Genomic DNA, 21108 nt, shown 5'->3' on the forward strand with positions numbered 1-21108 from the left:
AATGTCCCAGGTTCTTTCTGACTTTTTGCCTTGTCACTCTTTCATGTGTTACCTCTTTCAGGTTGCCTCATGACTACATTGTGGCTGCTGGAACCCCAGCCATTTTTATCACTTTCCAGGAGGAAAGTAGGGGAAGAGTAGGGGACAAAAAGTTTCTTCTACTAGTTGAATAAACATCTTTGAAATCTCTTTAAAGATTTCAGGAACCTTACCTAGTGATTTCCACTTTTCTATTATCAATCATAGGTAACTGAAGGGGAGCACACCATCACCTTGAATAAAACGTTTGTGTTACAAAATAGGATAAGAGTAGTTATTGCATAAGCTGATAGCAGGCTGTGCTACAGTTTCTTTCCCTTCTCTTTCCACAACACATGTCTTTTCCTCCATTTAATATCTAAAAACAACTTTCCAGGAAAATATTTTAAAACAAAAAATACTACTTTAAAATTTAAAAATCACTGTTGATTAGTTGCTTAATTCCATTTGTTTGCTAATTATAGTATATCGCTGCAAAATTTTAACTTTGAAGGGAACCTCAGGAATTACTGTTCTAATGGGAGCTTTTCAAAGTGTGGGGAAGTTCAGTGTGGAATAAACCAGTTCAGGGACTATTCGTGGTTGGTTTTCGTCAATGACATATACAAATTAAGTGATTTGATACTTGTATAGCAATTTGATAGATTAATTATATGCCTGATCATTTAATAATTTTTTTAATGGCTTATCATCTGTTTGCATTAAAAAAATTTTAATATCATTCACTTTTATTCTATTTTGCCAAATTAGTAATTCATGATCTGTAGGAAATTTAAAAATGAATAGAAATGAATATATTCACAGACAGTCGGCCCTTTTCAGTTTTTAGATAAGAAAAGTAAAGTTTATAAGGCTAAGAGATAATCCTATAATTACTACTCCATAATTATAGGACACATTTTACTGTACTTTGATCACAGTTTAATAGCAATGTTAAGAGCTATAAGTTCAAAATTCTAATAAGGTTCATCACCACACTCTAATCTGTTATTTTCTGGCTTGACGGTAGTAGAAAGGCACAGCTTAATGGCTGCCGGAACTCTGGGCCTGAGAATTGACGTTTTGCAGGGGAAGGGTAAAGGAATGTAGGCTAGGTAATTTTGATCTAAAATTCTTGCACAAAAATCACATGAATCTATAAATTCAAGGACATGTGGTTAATTTGTTCCACAATAATGTTATCCTATGAGAGAAAATTTTTTTTTTACTCTTATTCATTATCTTCTGTTTTCATTGGAATCAATGAATATGGACATAGCAAGTCTTCAAAAAGTAGAGAGTAGTAATGGAACCAACCTCTAAGGGATTCGTAATGCAAGTCAAGAGTAAATTTACTATCTGAGGTTTAAAATCTGATGATCTGGGAGTGGGAAGTACAGTCCTTAATCATTCTGTGATCTGTCCAATTTACTTTAAATTATTTTTATAAGCCCAGCCAAATCTTTTGAGTCTTCTTTTTCTTCTGCTCTGGTGTAAATTGGTAGCATATTGTGGCTAGACACAGTATTTATAACAAAAGCTTCTGCTTGAATTTGGGGTTGTTTGTGCTCTGAAGCTAATACATAGAATGACAACCCTTTGCACCTGCTTTTTAATTTGCTGCACAGTATTTATTTGTCAACAGAGGCCCTGGAGTCCTCAGCAGATCTGGGTAATATGTTTCTCAGTCATAAAGAAATATCTGGCAGCCCAGCTATGCTCAGCAAAACACAGAGGATAGGGAATGGCAAGAAGATTAATCATATCCATGATCATTACAGGCCAGCCACCAGTCTAGACTCAGAGCAGACGATGAGAAGTAGACTGACTATAAAAAGACACAGATACCATCCATCCATTACTGTGCTTTGAATTATAGTAGACCTTCAACATGCATCTGTTGAATGAGTTAGAACTTAAAAAATTAGAAACAGAACTCAGGCCTGGGTGGTGGAAGAGAAGTAAATAGTAGAATCTAAGAGGAAATAATTTTACTTACTACACTACACATTCACAGAGATCAAAGGCAATATCTATTTATTTCTCATCCAATGTACCTGCCACACAGCATTTACTATCAATGTGTGGAATGGATGAATAAATGATCTATGGTGGCTTCAGCAGAAGTAGATACAGAGAAACAGGATGGTCAAAATCAGATTGAAGTGGATTTACAAATAAAATGGAAGTAAGGACATGGGTATAATTTCAACATATGAGGACATAAGAAGAAATGAGAATAAGAATTCCAGGAACAGATAGAGGTGGAGAGGAAGCCCTGGACATGCAGAGGCATCTGTATGTATGTGTGAGTGTTCATGTGTATCCAGGGAAATAGGATAGAGGAAAGATTGACAGCCTAGTGGGCTGGGGTAACTCAAAGAGCAAGGACCACTAACTTCACCAAGTTCTATCCCCTCTGCTTCCTCGTCAGAGCAGAACAAAGAATGGTAATAAAAACAACAGCTTGAAATTCTGTTATCCAATATACTGTCTGTAAATACAGTTAAAATGCATAGCTTCCAATTTAATTGACCTCTTGATATTTTTCATCATGATTTTGTAATAAGAAAAGGGATGAAGTGAGATGTTGTATCTAGAGAGGGCTACACAACTGAAGCAAGGTAACTAACCAATGATCAAGTCCTGAGTTTCCCCAAACTCCTTAGTATCACAGACAACAATTTGCTATCAGGTTATCAGAATACATTTTATATGGGGAGGTGTCTGTAAGTGTCATTAGACTCAATTATGTTCAATTGAGTTTTCTAATCTATCTTTATGAATGAGCTAAGAATGGACAGATCAGTCATTCTGATCTGACAGAATTGTTTAGGATGGAGGTAGATACACTTCTAAATGTTGCATCTCAGATATAAATAGGAAGTTCTCCGGGTCAATCAGGGTTGGTTTATGCCTTGAGATCTCCTCATTTTGTCTCACCTAAAGTGTTTACTGAATGCTCGTTACCGCTTGATGAAGGACTACTGGGTCTCTGCACTCACCGACCTAAAAGATAACAAAATACCATTAGGACAGGCATGAATCCCAGCTGACCAAACTTACCAACACCTAGGACTATGGCTGACTGACATCCACAGCTTGGGATAATGCCAGGTAAACGTCCCACTTGCAGTGGGCTGTGCAACCTTTTCTAACCAATGACTCATTTTTATAACCACTAATTTTTCTGCATTTCCTTCTCAAATCTCTGATAAGTCCAATCCATACTCAATCTCATTTTCCCAAGACAGGGACCCAGAGTAGCTGCAGAGCTTTCTGAGTTCCCCTTTTTAAGGAGCCTTGTTCAAGACACTTGTACTGTGTCCCACAGCCGACATGTTTCATCTCTTTCTCCACCACCACTCCTGGTTCCGGCTCCTGCTGCTGATCCCCACCACCTGCTACTGTCGCCACTGGGGCACTGATTCACCAGATCTCTGCGTGAGCCAAGCGTGGGGCCACTTTGCTTGGACAGCCCCGTGAGGCAGGCATATCATTCATCCATATTTTATAGATGATATTACCAAAGCTAAAATGAGGTTATGTAACCTGCTGGTAAATGTCGGAGTCTGGATTCAAACCCAGGCTGTTTGTATTCAACCAAGAATAGAATGACTAGATTTACCTAGGAAACTGCTGGGAACCAAAGCCCCTTAATTCAGACTCTGGAACAACATGAGTGCACAGCCTGGGATCGACTTGAGTGGCTGGAAAACAAGGAGTGACCCTTGGTACAGGGCATTTTGTTCTCCTGACACTGGTTTACCTGCAGGTTACTTAGAATGTTCAGGGACTGGGTGTGAGGCACACACTGCTCTCAAAGCAGATGTCAAGAGATGGAAAAGTTCTTTCAGACTCACTGAGAGTCACCACAGTCCGTGGACAGTTATCTCAGTTTCACAAAGGTAAAGGACATTAATCTTTGATGATCAATTCAAAAGGACATTCCAAAGGACATTAATTCACAAGAAGATACCTCCGCTTTATGTCAGTTGTTTAATTAAATCAAAATTACAAGGATTTGAAGTTCTTTGTGTTCATATAACATCTATGAATCCCTGAAGCCCTGCATTCTGAAGACTAACTTCATTTGTGGTCTGAAAACCATAGCGATGGGAAGAGATAGGTTAGAGCCTCATATTTTTAACCTCAGCCAACACAGTCCTTCCAGGTAAAGAAAAGGAAGGGACAGCAAAATTAGGGGGTGCGCTGTGAAAGTCTTCAACAAATACTCCTTTCTGATTTAAAAATAAAATAAAATGAGCACTTATTGTTGTAGGCAAATACTATATACAGTAGGTATTTACTAAGTATTTGACGAATGATTTTTCATTTGCAAACATTTAACTCTTTGAGCAGATGACTAAATCTTTGTTAACATTTGTAAACCTCATAGTCAATCATCTGAGTTTCAGAATATAGTTTATAACTTTAAATTCACCATGCGGTATTTTTTAAAACTATTTAGGAGTAATTTATTCAATGCAAACACTTTCATTATTGTTTCTTAGAAATTTTCTGCTTAGCAACATGAGTCAGATTTTGTAAAATGTCGTAGTACAACACAAATGATATTTGCAAGAAGAGAAATCAAGTCTTAAGAAGGCACTGAAACTGGGCCTTTTTAAGCTTTAAGGAAATCCTTGTTGGACTCTCAGAAGTTATGCCATCATGGACCTCAATCACAAAGGAAACTAATGCTTAAAAACTAAGTAGGAAAAGCAATAAACACATAACTGAATGTGTGAATTAGTTCACAATTTCCTATATTTTCAGCAGACCACAAAGATCTTCAGTGTTATGCTCCAGAAATGTTATGTGAATATGATTACAAAAGTCATTATTTCTTTTGGGTAAAGATTATATCTTTATAAATAATAAGGTCCTATCTCGCTGCTTTTTAACTTGCTGTTCAGCTTCTGCTGTTGTCAAAGATGATTCTGTGAGAAATATTTCAAACTTTTAGAGAAGTTGAGGGTTCTAAATGTTCGATGGAGATAAGCTTTGAAAAGTCACAACAATTTTAGGAAACTTGTGGTGGTGGTTTCTAAGGCACGACCAGAGGGCCTCAGTGGGGCCAGCTCACCATTTCATGAGTGTCTTTTTTCCTAAAGCCTGAATATATTCCCTCCCATTTATATTATTGCTTAAAATTTTACTAATTTATTTGAGTTAAAATTGCAAATTCTTCTGGGAAACGTATGGGGTGGTAGAGAAATTAGCTCCAGCCGATTGATTTTTTTGCAGGGAACTGAGGGCATGGGAATCTGGACAGAAAGTAACCGAGAACAAGTGGAGGGACACCGTGCCGGGCTCCCTTCAGCAGGACAATCCCCAGGGCACCGGAAGGCCGTGTTTCAGGCTCTGCAAAGGGAGGGGAATGGACATCGGAGGGAAATTTAAAGGGGCCCATCCTGAGCCTGGGAAGGGAATGGCCTAGCCAGAAGCCCCTTGCCAAGTTTTAGGGAGGAAGAGGAAGGAGGCAGTTCGGGTACCAGTGATGACCAGGGGATTTGTAAATCAAAACATAAATGGCAAGATCGCTGAAATGGATGATGAAATTAAACTTTTTCCCCCCTATTCCTAAATACGTATTTCCTGTTCTTGGAAATTAAATGTAGCATAGTAATGTTCTCACTACATTTCAGCTGTTCTAATGGTTCAGAGGGAAAAGCCCTTTGCTGAGGAGACTGGGAACCATTACTGTGTGCGTCATAAATTCCAAATGCCACGTTAGAGTTCCCAAAAGAAAGTGCCTTAGAAGGATAAATAAGGTATTTCATCATCTAAACCCTTGTTTGGGGATAAATCTGCGTTCTGTCATTTCTGTTCATCAGATAAACGGTTTGGAGTTCTGGAAACATGTAGGGAAGGACCGTGTTTGGGCGTCTGCTCAAACCTTCACCCCTCCCTCGCTCCCAGCCATGCCTTCAGCCCAGTTTAGGGGAGACGTCCCAGGCTAGATGATTGGGAAATATTGGCTTATTTTTCAAGACAATAAGTTTTCAGTTTTTTATGACTCCCTCAGTAGGAATTGGCTCTTCCCTCTATCACAGCCCTGGAGACCCTGTTTCATGTCCTGTGGTGTCTAAAATATTTCATTGCTCTTCCTTATTTTCATATTTTCCTGCCCCCATTAGAGGGTAAATCCCTTAGAACCAGGAACTGTGGTATGTTTGTCTGAATTTTCAAAGCCAATCAAAAGTCTGTTCTCCCTCCAAAAGTGCTGAATGAGTGGGTGAACCCATGAATCCATGGATGAACAAAGCAGCTGGCCTGCAAGCCCCTGGGGTGTCAACCCTTTTCGGCTGGAGCTGCCTGCCTGCCAGGGATTACCCGGAGCTGTGGCTCTGACAACCAGTGCTGGCTCTCTTTTCTCACAGATCAAGACAATGTTAAATAATCAGGGGTGTGTGTGTGTGCATGTGTGTGCATGTGTGTACGTGTGTGTGTGTGTGTGTGTGTGTGTGTGTGGCTGTGTGTGTGTGTGGCTGTGTGCAGGGGAGATGGACAAAACAGGTGAAGGGGATTAAGAGATACAATCTTCCGGTTATAAAATAAGTTACAAATGGTGATGTAAAGCCCTGCATAGGCAACATAGTCAATAATATTGCAACAACTTTGTAAGGTGACAGATAGCAACTACACCTCCTGTGGTGACCATTCCATAATGGGTAAATATCAAATCACTACATCCTACACCTGAAGCAAATACAATATTGTATATCACTATTTAATTTTAAAAAAATTAGATGTGATGATTGTAGGCAACCTAAGGGGGAAATTATGGCTACTGGCAAATGAGGATGATATACTTCCATTTAAATGAAGTAGGAAACTGCTAGAGAATCTGAAACAAAATAAAAATTAGAGCTTGCTTCTGGATTGCTATAAGCCACATCAGATTCTCTAGATGATTCGAAAACTTCCAATGAAAATCAACTCAGAATGCAGTGTTCTCCTTCAGGACGGTTGTTTTTGCAGAATTAAAGAGGAAATTTGACCTTGACTGCATTCCTGGAGTCTGTGCCTAATCTAATTTATTCCCAGCGGAGCTGCGCAAGGAAGAATTAGTGGGTCTACCGGCCAGGTCTGCCACCACAGTACTTTCTGCAGAAAGCTTTGCCATCTGGAAAATGCATGATTCCATTTCACTAGCACAGGCACATCAGATGTAGGAAATAAAATACAAGAAATTAACTGAACAAGCTTCAAAATAAATACAGACTATTTGTACAGGAATGCTAACCAGCTGCTGCAAAGTGAAGGGCCTAAATGGCTTTCATCTTGATGGTCTGAACACTCCATTTCAGTCTGTTTGATTTGGGGAGTAGAATTTACTTAGTTTTTCAATGCAGACAGTGTAAAGAAAAGGCATAAGTAAATGGAGAACATAATAGAACATATCCAGAGGCAGGGAACCCTATGGGCATTCTAGAACTGGAAGACTTGATTGTTTTTCCATGAAGAACTTTTAAGAACTCTACCACAAGAAACTGAAAAACAGTGATAATAAACTCCTGAGAGTGAAATGCTTAACTTGAATGGCATCAGAACAGCAAGCCTTTGCAGAACTGCTAATATCCTGCAGAGCTGGTCCCTGTGATGTGGGGAACTAAAACTTTTATCACTGACATGCAGGCCGTTGGTTTTTGTGTTCATTCTGCACAGGCTTTTAGCTCCTTCATAAATGTACCAATTATCAGGCCTACATTCCCAGAAACATATACACACTATCAGGCACAAGGACACATCTCCCAGCTGATATTAATCATCTTATCATCATCATCATCATCATCAATATAATGATAGGGTATTTATTGAGCACTGTAAACATTTCCTCAACACTAAAATACACATTTTTTCACATTTTAACATTTCTGATGTCGGAATGTGTCTTCCAGTCAATGTTGTCTTACAATTGTTAGCAGTCGGATAATAAACATGGCATGGTTGTTTTACCTGGCGTTTTTTGAACTATTAAGAAAAGTTCAGCATGAACAGTTTTTAAAGAAATGCTGTATGACCCATTTTCGTGGAGACATTGGAGAGACTATTTTGTGGAAAAATACCAAAATTATTAATTTGATTCTGAAAGTAATTCAGAATGTTCTGGATACCTTAACTGAATTACTTTATTTGTATTTTCCTCTTTTTCATGTAAAGAGTGATACATGATAAACATGAGGAATTGGCTCACATGATTGTGGAAGCCAGAATATTGCAAGATCTGCAGCCAGTAAGCTGAACATCCAGGAGAGGGGATGCGCAGTTCTAGCCTGAATTCAAAGGCCTGAGGAGCAGCAGGGCTGATGGCGCCCTTCCAGTCCGGGAGCCAGCAGGCTCGAGGCCCAGGACGAGATGACGCTCTAGTCCAAGTCCCAAATCTGGGGAGGACCGGTGTCCTGGCTCCCCTGGCCCGACAGAAGCCGCTCCCGCATATTCACGTGAGGCTCAGCCTTCTGTCCTCAGCAGGCACCCCACTGGTGGGATGAGGCCTACCCACCCGCTCTGCTCCATCTGCCAGCTCTGTTACCATCCCAGAACACCTCATAGCCATACCCGGAATAGTGTTTAGCCAAAGATCTGGGCAGCCCGTGGCCCAGTCAACTGGGTACATAAAAGTAACCATCCCAAGTCCACCCTTTGTCCACTTGGCACCAGGTGCTTCTCCTTTAAGCTGTGCAGAATCTCCAAATAAAGACAGTAACTAGGCCGTAATTCTGCATAATGGGACAGAACTTCCTTATGTACAATAAAAAATGCATTAACTCCTTCCAGAAGAGTGATGTTTGCTCTTTTCATTGATAACCTGTAACTTTAAATATTATGATGTGAATTAACAATACTTAAATATTGCACTATGTATGTAATGTACATACATATATACGAGCGCAATATATTAGTAACAATAACGGAAGCTCATGAAAACCACAGTCCCATTTCCTGCTCCTGGTCACGTGGCCGTGGCTGGGACCTGCAGCTGCCCTTTGCCGCGGCCCCTTCTGTCTTCCCTGTGCCTCCTGCAAGCGCCCCAGCTCGTCGGTCTTTGTCAGGAGAGGCGACCCGAGCTCTCATTCCCATAGTGTCATCAGTAGTCCTGGGGGACTGGGCGGGGGTAGCCTTACACTGACCTGAACTTGGGATGCCGAGAGCCCCCAGGCAGCTTTTGCGGTCAGACGCACCCTCCTGACTTCCACTGTGGGGCGGTGGTCCAGTTTCCTCCCGGGAGTCAGGCTCAGTCACTGGCCAACCAGAAACCCCCTTCTCTGAGCGCTGGTCCAGAGGCGTGATCAGCCCCAAGTGGCCCGCGGCAGCCAGACCCTCCGGTTTCATGGATCGTCGCTGTCTTCTGGACAGGGCCTTCCTCTAAGTTTGCCACCTAGACCTCCAGGCCAGCAGAGCAGAGGTCTCGGGAACAGGAAGCAAAAAGGTGGCCGGTGTGTCTCTCAGGGTAACAGTGGAGGTGTCTAACAATGGAAGCGAGGAGTACCCCGTCCGTTTCCACTCCTTGCTTCCTACACCCCTACTTCTGGCTGTGGCAGAAACAGCACCCTGTATTGGACACTCATTCAGAGCATGTTTGGGGTTCTGGAGAACCTCGCCTCAGCCCTGCTGGGTACTGACAGCCAGTGCCGCTGTGACCGAGGGCCACTCCATCCTGCTCCTGTGCTAGTTTAGGGTGGGGGGTCCTGGTAAGACCAGTGAAGGCCACGGGCACGGGCCACCGAGCGCTTGCGGTGAAGTCAGTTCCTTGGTCAGAAGGACTGCTGCGTGGAGCACCAACTCTCAGGCGTGCTGGGTCAGGTAACACCCAGTTCACGACGGCAGCTCGTGTCTCATAGGAACTTGGTGACCCTCGGTTAAGCATTCCACTAACAGGCTAAGGGCAGCCTCTCCAAAGAGGAGATGTAATCCGCAGAGGACGGCAGTGTTTTGCTCCCCAATCCTCAGGGCCCGCACTGGGAATTATCGCCAGGGCTCTGCTAACGGACCTAAACAGCCCCCCCTATCTGCCCCTTCAGGTACCACTAGGCCTGTGGGGTCATGTGGCCCAGCTGGCAGAGCAGCTTACACAGCAGCCTGGACCTGCTGCAGGGCCTGCCCTTCTTCTGTGCCTGCCCTTGTCCTGGGGTCACTCAGTAAATGGGCTGGAAGAACACACCCAAATGAGGAACATGGTGTCTCCTAATCTTAAGAGACCTATTAAGTGTTGTGCTTTTTTATTTATTGTAGTAAGGGCTAGAAACAACAATTATTTCCCTCCCTAGAAGAGATATCTCAACAGAGCCCACAACACTGGACCTCTGCAAGGCCCTTGAACTTCTTCCATCAGATTTATTTCTCACCCTATGATATGCATATGCCAGTATCTTACCATTAAGTGTAGAGTAGCCGTGCCCTCCTGCTCACTAGTTCCCGTCAGTATAATGCCATCCATGTGGCAGGGAAGGGAAAGGGGATCAGTATTCCTGCACAAAACATTATCCCAAGGGCTGGACTGAGAAGTTCCTGAAGAAGACAGTGAGGGTATATTGCTAACCTTGCCAGCTGAGAGCAAAGGGCTTGTGGTGCCTTACGGTCAGAAATGGAGAAAAGGCATTTGCTGGGTCAATAGTGGCACACCAGGTGCCAGGAGCTGTGCTAATTTGCTCAAGTAATGAAGCACTTCTTGTCTGGCAGCTGCAATTGGAGTCATCGTGTGGTTAAGCTTAACTATCCCGCTGCCATTCTTCAGGAGCGTTTGTCTCTGGGCAGGCCAAATAGGCCAGCTGAATGGGCTGTGGTGGGAACCACCACCCCTGCATCTTTTGGGCCCCCCATGGCGGCACTGGTCTCTGCAGTCCCTCCAGGACACTGTATTGGTTTGGGTTCACCATTTGCCCAGGTAGAGGCAGCTCTAGCGCCTTCCACATGCATTTTCCCACCATGTTAACCACAGGTAAGAACCAGTATGGGCTTTCTGCTGGCTGCTGGGTATATTGATTCCAATTACTCATTCTGGAGCTGGGGAAATGTACACAAGAAGGATCCATGGCCCCCTGGGCCACTGTGGGACAGACCTGAGCTAAAACTCCGTTGGTCACCTGACCTCCACAGCCCCTACTCTGGTGGACCCCAGTGACATTTTGGGTCTCTCAGAATTAGCATCAGTTCAGAGCCAGTATCCAGGAGTCTTTGAAAGGTCTGATTATTTCCCTTCCCCGAAAGCACAGTTATCCTGGTAGAAGGTCAGATGTCCTTTGGCAGAGAGCTGAGAGAAAAATTAGCAATATAAATTTTTGGTGGTATACTGGGTCCTTCTTCAAGGGAACCCCACTACCTTCCCCTTCATTCAAGGGGTTCTGGTCTTATAAACCCACTCAAGTCTAGGAATTGATTGAGGTGCTATGACTTTCTGTTTTATGGTATACTTTATCTAGAATGTTTCTGATTAATCAGATCAAGTAAGAATTTAGTAGGCTTCCTACCTGACTCACTTCTAGGAATACCATGGTGAACTAGCCACCCCCATCGGTCTGTGTGAGCCAGGCTGTCCTGACTGCTGTGTGGACCGGCTACCTGTTACAGTAACCATGCCTTTGCTGTTCAACACCCCCACTTGGCGTCTACCACCCTGGGGTCCAGTTAGTCCAGCTGTGATTAAACGTCCCGATTCAGTGACTATTGTCTCTACTGTGGGTCTGCCCTACAGTGAAGAGCTATCGAGATCTTCACAGATGCAGGGCTCCCCTCACATGTGCATTTCTCAGTCATTGTGAAAAGTGTATCTCCTGGACTGTCCTGGTATGTGAGTAGGTCTTAAATACTAACTGACGCTGACATTCCAGCCACTGTGAGCTTTGAATACTTTCCCAAACATTAAATCAAGGCAGACCTGGCATTTCTAATTTTTTTCGCTGTGGGCCTTTGGTCCATGTTTTAGCCAACTTACCAAACTCTTAGAGCCATTCTAACTCCCTGAGCAGCAACATTAAAGGCAGAATCTCTGCTTAGTGAGCCCATACCAATAAACTTGATTTTACCTGACTTCATGGTCTTTTATCATTCCACCCGGGTGAAATTCTGACTTGGAGTCACAACCCCACAGATGGTAACTTCACCCTACTGGCTGCTCAGCTGAGCACATGCACCCAGTGTTAGGGCCTCCCATGGCCCAGGCAGGTTCACACATAGAATTAACCACCACAATATATATAAAATAAAAATTCTAAGTGATGAAAGACACATTGGGTTTTGTCTAATTTGCATCATTTAATCAATGGTGTCTTTGTTTTAATGATGTGTGACAATCCTTTGTTAGACATTGTGACAGGCATTTGATGTGTATTTTCTTATGGCATAAGGACTCTCCAGAGATCTGTTTTGAAAATGAGGGAACTGAGGTTCAGACTGCTTAGACATCCTGCCTGAGGTCTCCTAGCTTGGCAGTGGTGCACAGGGCCTCAAATCCAGGTTCGTAAGACACCACAGAGTTTCTTCATCATATGTTTAGGACTTACAAGACTGTGTCAGAGAAGCTTGGGGGTGTCTCCAACTTAGATATCTGCTAGCTGGTCAAATTTACAGAATGTTAGATCTGGATAAGACCGTCCTCTCTGGACAAGTGCTCATTGCTCTAGGTAGTACGAGTGACTCTGTGGGTGAGGAAACCTAATGTCTGCCCTCATGGAGACAGATATCTTTAAGTGGATAAGATGGTATGGTAAATGCTCTAGGAGAGTTATAGACAGGATTTTATGTCCTGTGTGATTGCAGGTGGTGGTAGGATTTCACTAAACAAAGAAACGAATGGGGTTAGGGGAAAGATGTTCCAGAGGAGGAACAAAAATATAGTATTTCTGGCCTGTCATCAGCAATTAAATACGAAAGCTCTGGCAAGTTTGAGTCTGGGGCTTTGGAGCAAGGGCTGGTGACATCTATGTGAGGGGACTAAGACTGGAAAGAAAACATGGGGACTAGTCATTAAAAGCCTTTTATAATGAGGTAAATACTCCTGACCTAGGTCATGAAATCGATGGTGGATTCCCACATTTTACAGTAGAGAAAAATGAAAGCTGGAGAGGAGTAACATGTAAGTGGCCTCCACCACGGCCCGTGTCTGAACCCCTGGAGGAAACACACCCAGCTGTGGGGCAGACGAGCACACGAAGAGGAATGCAAACAGTTCACTCCACTGACTTCTACGCTCTCGAAAAGTAAGAGGAAGGGCTTCTGGGCGCTGAGTTGGGAGCTGAAGGAAGAGAAGCTGGAGATTTAAGGGGAATCCTAGGAAAGGGAGGCTACATGGAGACATGAGCAGCAGTGCGGGCCGAGGTGTGAGACTGAGGTGACAGACGCTTCTAACTGGACTGCTGCTTATCACTTTGGTCTCCATGATAGTTTTCCAACCAAGTTTGCTCCTCACATCTATTTGGAGAACTTCTGAAAATGCAGGTATCAGGGCCTAGGTGTTCTTTCTAGAGATTCAGATTTGGTGCATCTGTGGTGGGGCCCAGAACCTTCCATCTGAACAAGTGACCCAGGTGGTGCTGATGCTAAGCATTTATTAACACCGGTTAAGCAATTAACCAACAATTATTTCATGATTCAATGCACAAACAGCTCTTTGGAATGAGGTTTATGATGTTGAGAACCAACCGATTAGATTTCCTGAGAATGGAGGGCATTCATGATCTACCCTAATTTATAAAACAGTGTCTATTAAAATAACCAACATAAATGTTTTCTAAATATTTGTAATGTAAATAATTGTGATCTTTTTTAAGTACATGAACTTGGGCTTCCTTACAACATTGGCAGCCTCGGGGCAGTGTGTGGCTTACATGGTAGCTGGCTTTCCTGTAAGTGAACCTCTCATGACAGCCGGGCAGACCTGCATCTCCTAGAGCTGACCTCTGAAGTCCTAGCATCACCTCCACCACCTGTACCAACTGAGCGATCACAAGGCAAACTGCTTCCTGGTGGGAAGAGAGACAAAACCTCTCTGAACGTGCATTGCATCCCTGCATTGAGTCCCCGGTGTTGTCTTCTGGGTCTGAGCTTGTCTGTGTGTCCATGGCTAGAAAGTGGAAAAGGGCACAAATACATGCATATGTGCTGTACAAGGTTGCTTAAATGCATATTATATTTACATATCCATATACATTATATGTATATAAGCCACTTACATGTATATGGACCAAAAGACAAATATCAGGGGTCACAAGGATGGAAATACTGAAATCTAGAAATTTATATGGAGCTGGTGTTTCCGAAGTCCTTGAGCATCTGGGTAAGCAGGCCTGCATTGTGACTGTACGGGTGTCTTGTATGAGTGATGAAACCACTTTACATTTCTATTCAAAGCCATTTCCCATGTCGCTTTATTTAAATAGCTTCAAAATACTCAAAGAGAAAAGGCATGTTCTCTTTAAAAATTGAAAGCAGATCCTTGGTAGATGTTACATTTTTAAATGACAAACTAAATAAAGAAACCGACTTGATGATTAGGCATTGCTTATGAAGGAGGGTGGGGTTGAGTGAGTGCATTAAATCCATTGCCAGGAAAATTCTTTCCTGATTAGAAATAATATTTCACAGGGTTTTCATACAGATTCCATCCCGCTTGTGCATAGCATCTGAGGGGACAATTTCCTTCTTCCAGATTAAATTAAGCTTCACATAATGGAAAGGTTACTGAGGTGGACTGGGTAGGACCACAAAGAGTCAGGGAGGGAGTGGAGGTGGGAAGAAGGTACCTACGGTCTCCCCGTGATGGGTTGTGCATCAGGGGCTGGGGTGAAGGCTTCCGCTGAGAATTTTGTCCCCAGCATCTAAGAGGAAAAGGCACGAGGTCAAGACAGAGCACATGCTCGGTGGCCCGAGGTGGGGCTTGGTGTGCGGGGGGGCTTCCCCTGCTCCACATGCTCCCCGGGGTCACTGGAAGGTGCCCTCGCCAGGCGTCTTCCTGGGAAGGCCCTCGGCGCCTGTCTGGGCAGGACCACCAAGTCCCCGAGCCGTGGCCGAGGCCTTCTCACCCCGACAAGTTCTGGCCGCCTAGGCCCACTTCCTCCTACTTAGAGAGCAAGTGAACCTCACCATCTGGCAGGCCTGTCTCTGTGTCCCCTGTACAAATAAAAAGGCGGTCTGAGCTCCCTTGTCACTGCCCTTCATGAAGTGAAGGTCTTCATGACTCTCACTGCTTGGACAGATTCTGATTTCGGTACGGTCAGTAAAGCAGCTGGCCCCACCCCTGGCTGTGGGCATATGCCATGACCGGGTGACACTGGGCCCGACGTGGCAACCCAGTGCTCTCTGCTTAGTTCTTTCTGTGCTTACCCTTCCGCCTTCTCATCGGACTTAGAGGCCTACGACTGTCACAGCTGGCTCAGTGCCGTTGTCCTCTTCCTGCAGGGCTAGCGTCCTCCTGTTCTGTGTTTCATGATTTGGGTCTTGTCTTTGTGGTTTTACTGTCTGGTGCTGAGATATTCCACACTCAGGGTTCAACCTTGTCCTCAGAAATGTCAGCCCAGGAAGTAAGCCTTGCATTTCAGTATATTTTGTCCTTTCTTGTCCTGCCCAGGTTACCTTAGCCACTTCAGATTAGATCTGTCTCTTGCCCCTGAAAAATTTCTCCTCTGCTAAGATGCCACAGAACTTTGAACTCCATTTCTAGGTAGTCATTCCTTAAGAAAGTTTCCTAAATTTACTTCTTAACTGCTTCTTTATAAGCATCACTTGGGGATCTTGTTGAACATAGAATTCCTGCCTTACCCCAAAAGTCTTTAATCAGAATTTCTCTATGTGACAAACTCTTCTATGCAGAACAAGTATTAAGAGCTGGGTAACTTGGGAAATACTAGTTGGCAAGCTTTTTCTCTAAAGAGCCAAGCGGTAAACATGACCGCTTTGTGAGCTGCACGGCCTGTTCCAGCTGCTCAGCTCTTCTGCCACTGTAGTAGCCACAGGCGACACATGCCAAGTAATCAGGAATGAGCTCCAGGCAAAGTTGATTTACAAAAAGAGATGAGCCTGACTCGGTCCATGGACTGTAATTTGTTGATGTCTGGTTTTGGAAACTGCGACTCATATTTGTTTAGTGTTTATTGTTCCTATTACTCTTTATAAATTGTCTCCCCTATTCTTTATAATACTTGGTTCTGAAGATATCAGCATTCCCACTTTGCAGCAGGGGAAGTTGGAATGGGACATTAATTCTGGAACATGATGTCTGAAAGGAGGTTGTGTCGATGGAGAATGGACCAGATGGAGAGAATTTGGAATCTATATTATAACATGACATAAAAGTTTGAAATCACTTTAACTCATTCTATATTTATGAAACATTTACTTTATCTAGTTTACACAAAATTATCTTGTAGACATGATTGGTAAAGACATAAAGGTGAATAAGATTGTCTTGGGAACAAAATAGCAGAAGCCAGTCAACTAAACTGGGAGGGAAGTGACATATAATGACATTTTAACAAAGCGAAAAGTCTAAATGACATCAATTTAGGTTGAGATTTTTCAAGCCAGCCTCCTGAAACATTATTCAATCTTATCTTAGAGTGGAGAATTTGGCTAATTAAAATTTCCAAAATAGCATTATTTCTTTAAAAGTGTCATAGTCTGAGAATTGCATGGGCTCAACCCTGAATGAATTTATAATTTACTAATACAGTTGTATTCAAACTCAAAAAAGTAACTTGAAGAGTTAGTTATGAAAATAAGACTTTTTTTTCAAAACAAATTGTAACTCCGGAGAGAGGAGGAGATCCCGGGGCAAATACCTTTAAAACTGAAATCAGTCAAAGGGAGAAATAAAGTTTAAAACCTGTTCATTGCTTACAAACTGCAGTCCAGGGCCGTCTCTTACCTGCTCTGGCTGAAGCAAGCAAGCCCTTCCCCTAACCTCTCAGGTTCAAACAGGAACTTAGTTGTCCAGGTAAGTACCCATTGACATGGAGATGAACTTCTCTCCGTCCCTGAGGATATGCAAATACACTAAAGCCAGGCGAGATATTCTGGAAATGTCACAATTTTACCCACACAAATATTTTAGGAAAGTCATTGTTAGAATTAGAAATAAAATCTTTTCAGAAAGAGCAAAGGACTGCTACAGAAAGAAAAAGAGAGAATCTCATGGATAGTTTAATGAGTCACTGAAGTATTGAAAAATGTATTTTAGAATTGTGATGTATAAATATATTTGAAAATAAGTTGCAAATAAGAACTACTAGAGTTTGTAGATTCACCAATTTTGGACAAAACTGGAAAATAAATATTCTAATCTGTCTCAAGCCCACATGTCTCACGTACTCAAAAGATTCTGTTTCAGATCATCTCTAAAAGCTCTAAGGCAAATTTTCCAGTTTCCTTTGCCCCTCAATTTCTACTTCTGTAAAACTGAGAAAATAATATTCCTTGTCTTGTAAAACTGTGACAGTTAAATACATCAATACACATAAAGGTCTTGGGGCAGTGCTCTGAACATAACACAAGCTCAGTACATATTTCCTGTTTCTTTAGAAAAATTTTATTTTATGGCACTTAAGTCTTTTGAAGGACTCTATGAAGAAAAACTTCCTCCATAAAAACAGACAAATGAAACTTTAAGAAGCAAATCATCTAAAATCTCAGGTTCACAAACTCATCAACACATTAAATATTCAGAAAGTGTTGAGTGATGAGATCTTCACTTTAATTAAGTATTTGACATATTAATTTGAATATAAAATGGGCATTGCTGCCCTGAAGGAATTATAACTGAATCAACTTAGCAGTACGTACAGAAGCTCGGAGACTGTGGCAGACTGTGGGGGTACCTGGAGCTTCAGATCCTCTGGGTCCGCTGTGGTCCAGAGCCACGGCTACAGGAACGGGTCTGCACAGACGTCAGCTCACTTTGTGCAGAAAGGACCTCACCTCAGTCACACACTGCAGCCTCTTTTTTTCTGCCCCAGGCTTGTCCTGACACTCAGGGCAGGCTGCCCACAGGCGCTCTGTTAGTAACCACGCGTGGGCAACCCTGAAGTATGTGGGAGCTGTTGCTCACGGGACAGTTTCAACCCAGAAAGAGAGGTTGTAGTTGACACAGAACCACTTATTTTTTTCCCTAGGAACAGAGAATTTGGGGGAGTGTTCCATATCCTCCTGGAAGGTGCCAGTGGGCTCGAGCCCCTATCCACACACAGTAGAGATCAGTGAGGGTCATTTATGGTGCTGACCCTATTCCTTCTTCCTTCCCTTGCTCTCAGGCCCTTCTCTACCATAAATGAGATCACTTTTCAGATGACCTCCTGCATGCAAACTCTTGCCTCAGGCTTTGATTTCTGGAGAATCTAGACGAAGAAGAGGACTGATAAATAGACTGACATTAGATGGGAGCATATTAATATGTGCTAAATGCTCTGTACAAAATAAAATGTAGACAGTAGATCTCATCTTTCTATCTTTTGAACTCAGTACACTAGCTTCAAGGAATCATATTGATACAAAATTACATTGTACATCTGGTAAGAGAGGGAAAAATACAGAAGATAATTTTTTCTATATGTAATTAACACAAGCCCATATGGGTCTTACTCCAAAGCTTATGTGAGTTTGAGTTAAAAGCGGAATTACAGCTATCATTCCTACTTTTCCCTAATGAGATCTTCAGTGGTAGTAACCTTTGGTAAACAAGATACAAATTTTACGACCAAAAGATAATGGACAACAAGAATTGTGGTCACTGATATGTTGATAGTGGAATTGGTGTGCCTGTGTGGTCTATAATCTTCTCATTTTCTTCTTAAACCCATTGAATCTTCCAGAAGGTATGTTTGCTGAGATATAATGGCACTTACGTTACTTTGATTTGTCAATGTTTTAAAGAATAGGGGAGTGTGGGTAAAATGGCAATATTTCCAGAATCTCTCACTTGGCGTTAGTGCATCTCCATATCAATAGGTAATTACATGGGTGAGCAAGGGCTGATCTGGACTGAGAGGGTGGGTGGAGCCCCCTCTTCTGCTGCAGTGGGTGGAGAGAGAAGCACGATGACTGCTTGTAAGAAATAAACGGGTTTCTCTCACTTTATTTCTCCCTTTGATGGTTTTCAGTTTCAAAGGTATTTTGCCATGGGATTTTCTGCCTGGAGTTACAGGGAGAAATTCACATCAAAGAAGAAAAATAATGGAGTTCAATAATTCAATAAATAAAATTCACTGCCATCAGAAAAATAAATGAGAAATAAATGAAATTCTTGGCCATTCAGAAGAGGGAGAAAATTAGACAGCAGTAATCCACCTTCCAAAATGAGGCAGGTTTCAACTTTCACCCACATCTCTATTTGACCATTTTATCAAGGATAGGAGAAATGGAGGCCTTTTGCTTTTAATGTTGATCTTAAAATCTGACATCAAATATAAATGTTGTCCTCATTAATGGAATAGGAAAGCCAGCATCTCGTGGCTTGGAACCTCCTTACGTGTGGCAAGGCCATTGGAAATGGGCCCTAGGTGGTACATGAGCATCCCTGGTGAGCCACGTCCAGAGGGAAACGTGGGCTCAAGAGCCACGGCTCTAAAATGAAGCAGTTGTGGAGAAACCTTCTCTGAAATCAGGGGAGGTCGTCACAGTGTCTGGCTTGAAAGGAAACCATCGCAGAGCGAGAACATATAGCAAGGGTGACATCAAAGCCGTCTTCATAGTCAACCTCTATAAACACTTCAATTGCAAAGGCAAAGGAATCTGTGTTTATGAAACTGAGAAATAATGGCAATGTCTTGTAAGCAATTCCACTGTGATTTTTTTTTAAGTAGAGAAAATTCAACACTTCAAAATGTCAAACTATTGGAAAGTGTAAATAAACATTTTCCTTTGAAGAAAGAACAGCCTAGATTGCTTCAAGCATATATAAATGTTAAATGCCACAGCATACATTATAAATATGTCAAAAAAAAAGAGCACCTAAGGAAAGTTTACAGTAAGTTGTCATATGAGAAAGGGGGAGCAGGAGCCTGTCCCCCTGCTTGAAGCCAGTGCACATTCTGCTGTGTATTGAGAATGTTTGTGCAAGTATCTTATTCTTGAGCCATAATGAGAGGACCAGGTGAGCATTTTGTTATTGCCGACATTGCCTCCTTGAGTGCCAGCATAGTACATTTTTAAAAATTTAGGTTGAATGTAAATTTATAAATTCAAAGCTGTGTGCAGAAATCACACATAAAAAATATGACCCTATGGCTAATTACATGCACAAGACCAATGCCTTCTGATGTGTCCTTAAATCCACTTGGTTACGTCACGGTTATCAGCCTCTCACTCAGGGAATAGTGTAAGGTACAGAGGACGAGGGTGAGAAGCGGATTCTGGCTCTGCCATCAAAGCCGGCCTTCTGTCACGTGGTTCCTGGGCTGGCTGATCCTCGTGAGTGACGCACTGGAAGGGCGCCTCCCGTCACGTGTGTGTGCACTTGCAGGTAAACGTCACACGTTACCACGTTTCCAGCCTTTCACGCTCCAGCCTCGGCCCGAAGTATCTGGGTTCTCACCCTCAGTGAGAGAAAGGTTATAGACCCCCTCCTTGGTAAGCCAATTGGCCCCTTTTTCTTAATTACCTGTCTGGTATATAATCTGGGGTGGAAAATAAAATTCATTAAGAATTTCATAACACTGTATATGCATGCTTTAAAAAAAATTACTGTAAAATTGTCTTTCCTTATGGTAGACTTAAAGAAAAATTTCAGAAGAGCAGGGAGAAACACTCGTGGAATGAACAGCTATGCTTTGTGAAGGAGACTTCAAGTCAGGACTCTGAGCTGGCGTGAGCTAACGGGCCACCACACAGACAGCAGCAAAGTCAGCAAAGTGTGAACATCAGCAAAGTCAGACTTGGGGGTATTTCAGTGAGCGACTGAATAAGAGCACATCTTGAATCTACTACCTTTGGCAGGGTTAGTGTTTGTCCCTGGGTAACTTCATTGAATTTTCTATTGTCAAAATGAATGCAACGATATTAATTATGAGAAAATTCTTTCTTGTCCTAAAATAAAAAAATATCTGAGCGTAGCTTAACCAAAATTGATAGCAATCTTTAAGAGAAAAGGCCCCTGGACCC

Source organism: Manis pentadactyla, chromosome 16 (assembly GCF_030020395.1).
Source record: "Manis pentadactyla isolate mManPen7 chromosome 16, mManPen7.hap1, whole genome shotgun sequence".
NCBI classification, from domain to species: Eukaryota; Metazoa; Chordata; class Mammalia; order Pholidota; family Manidae; genus Manis; species Manis pentadactyla.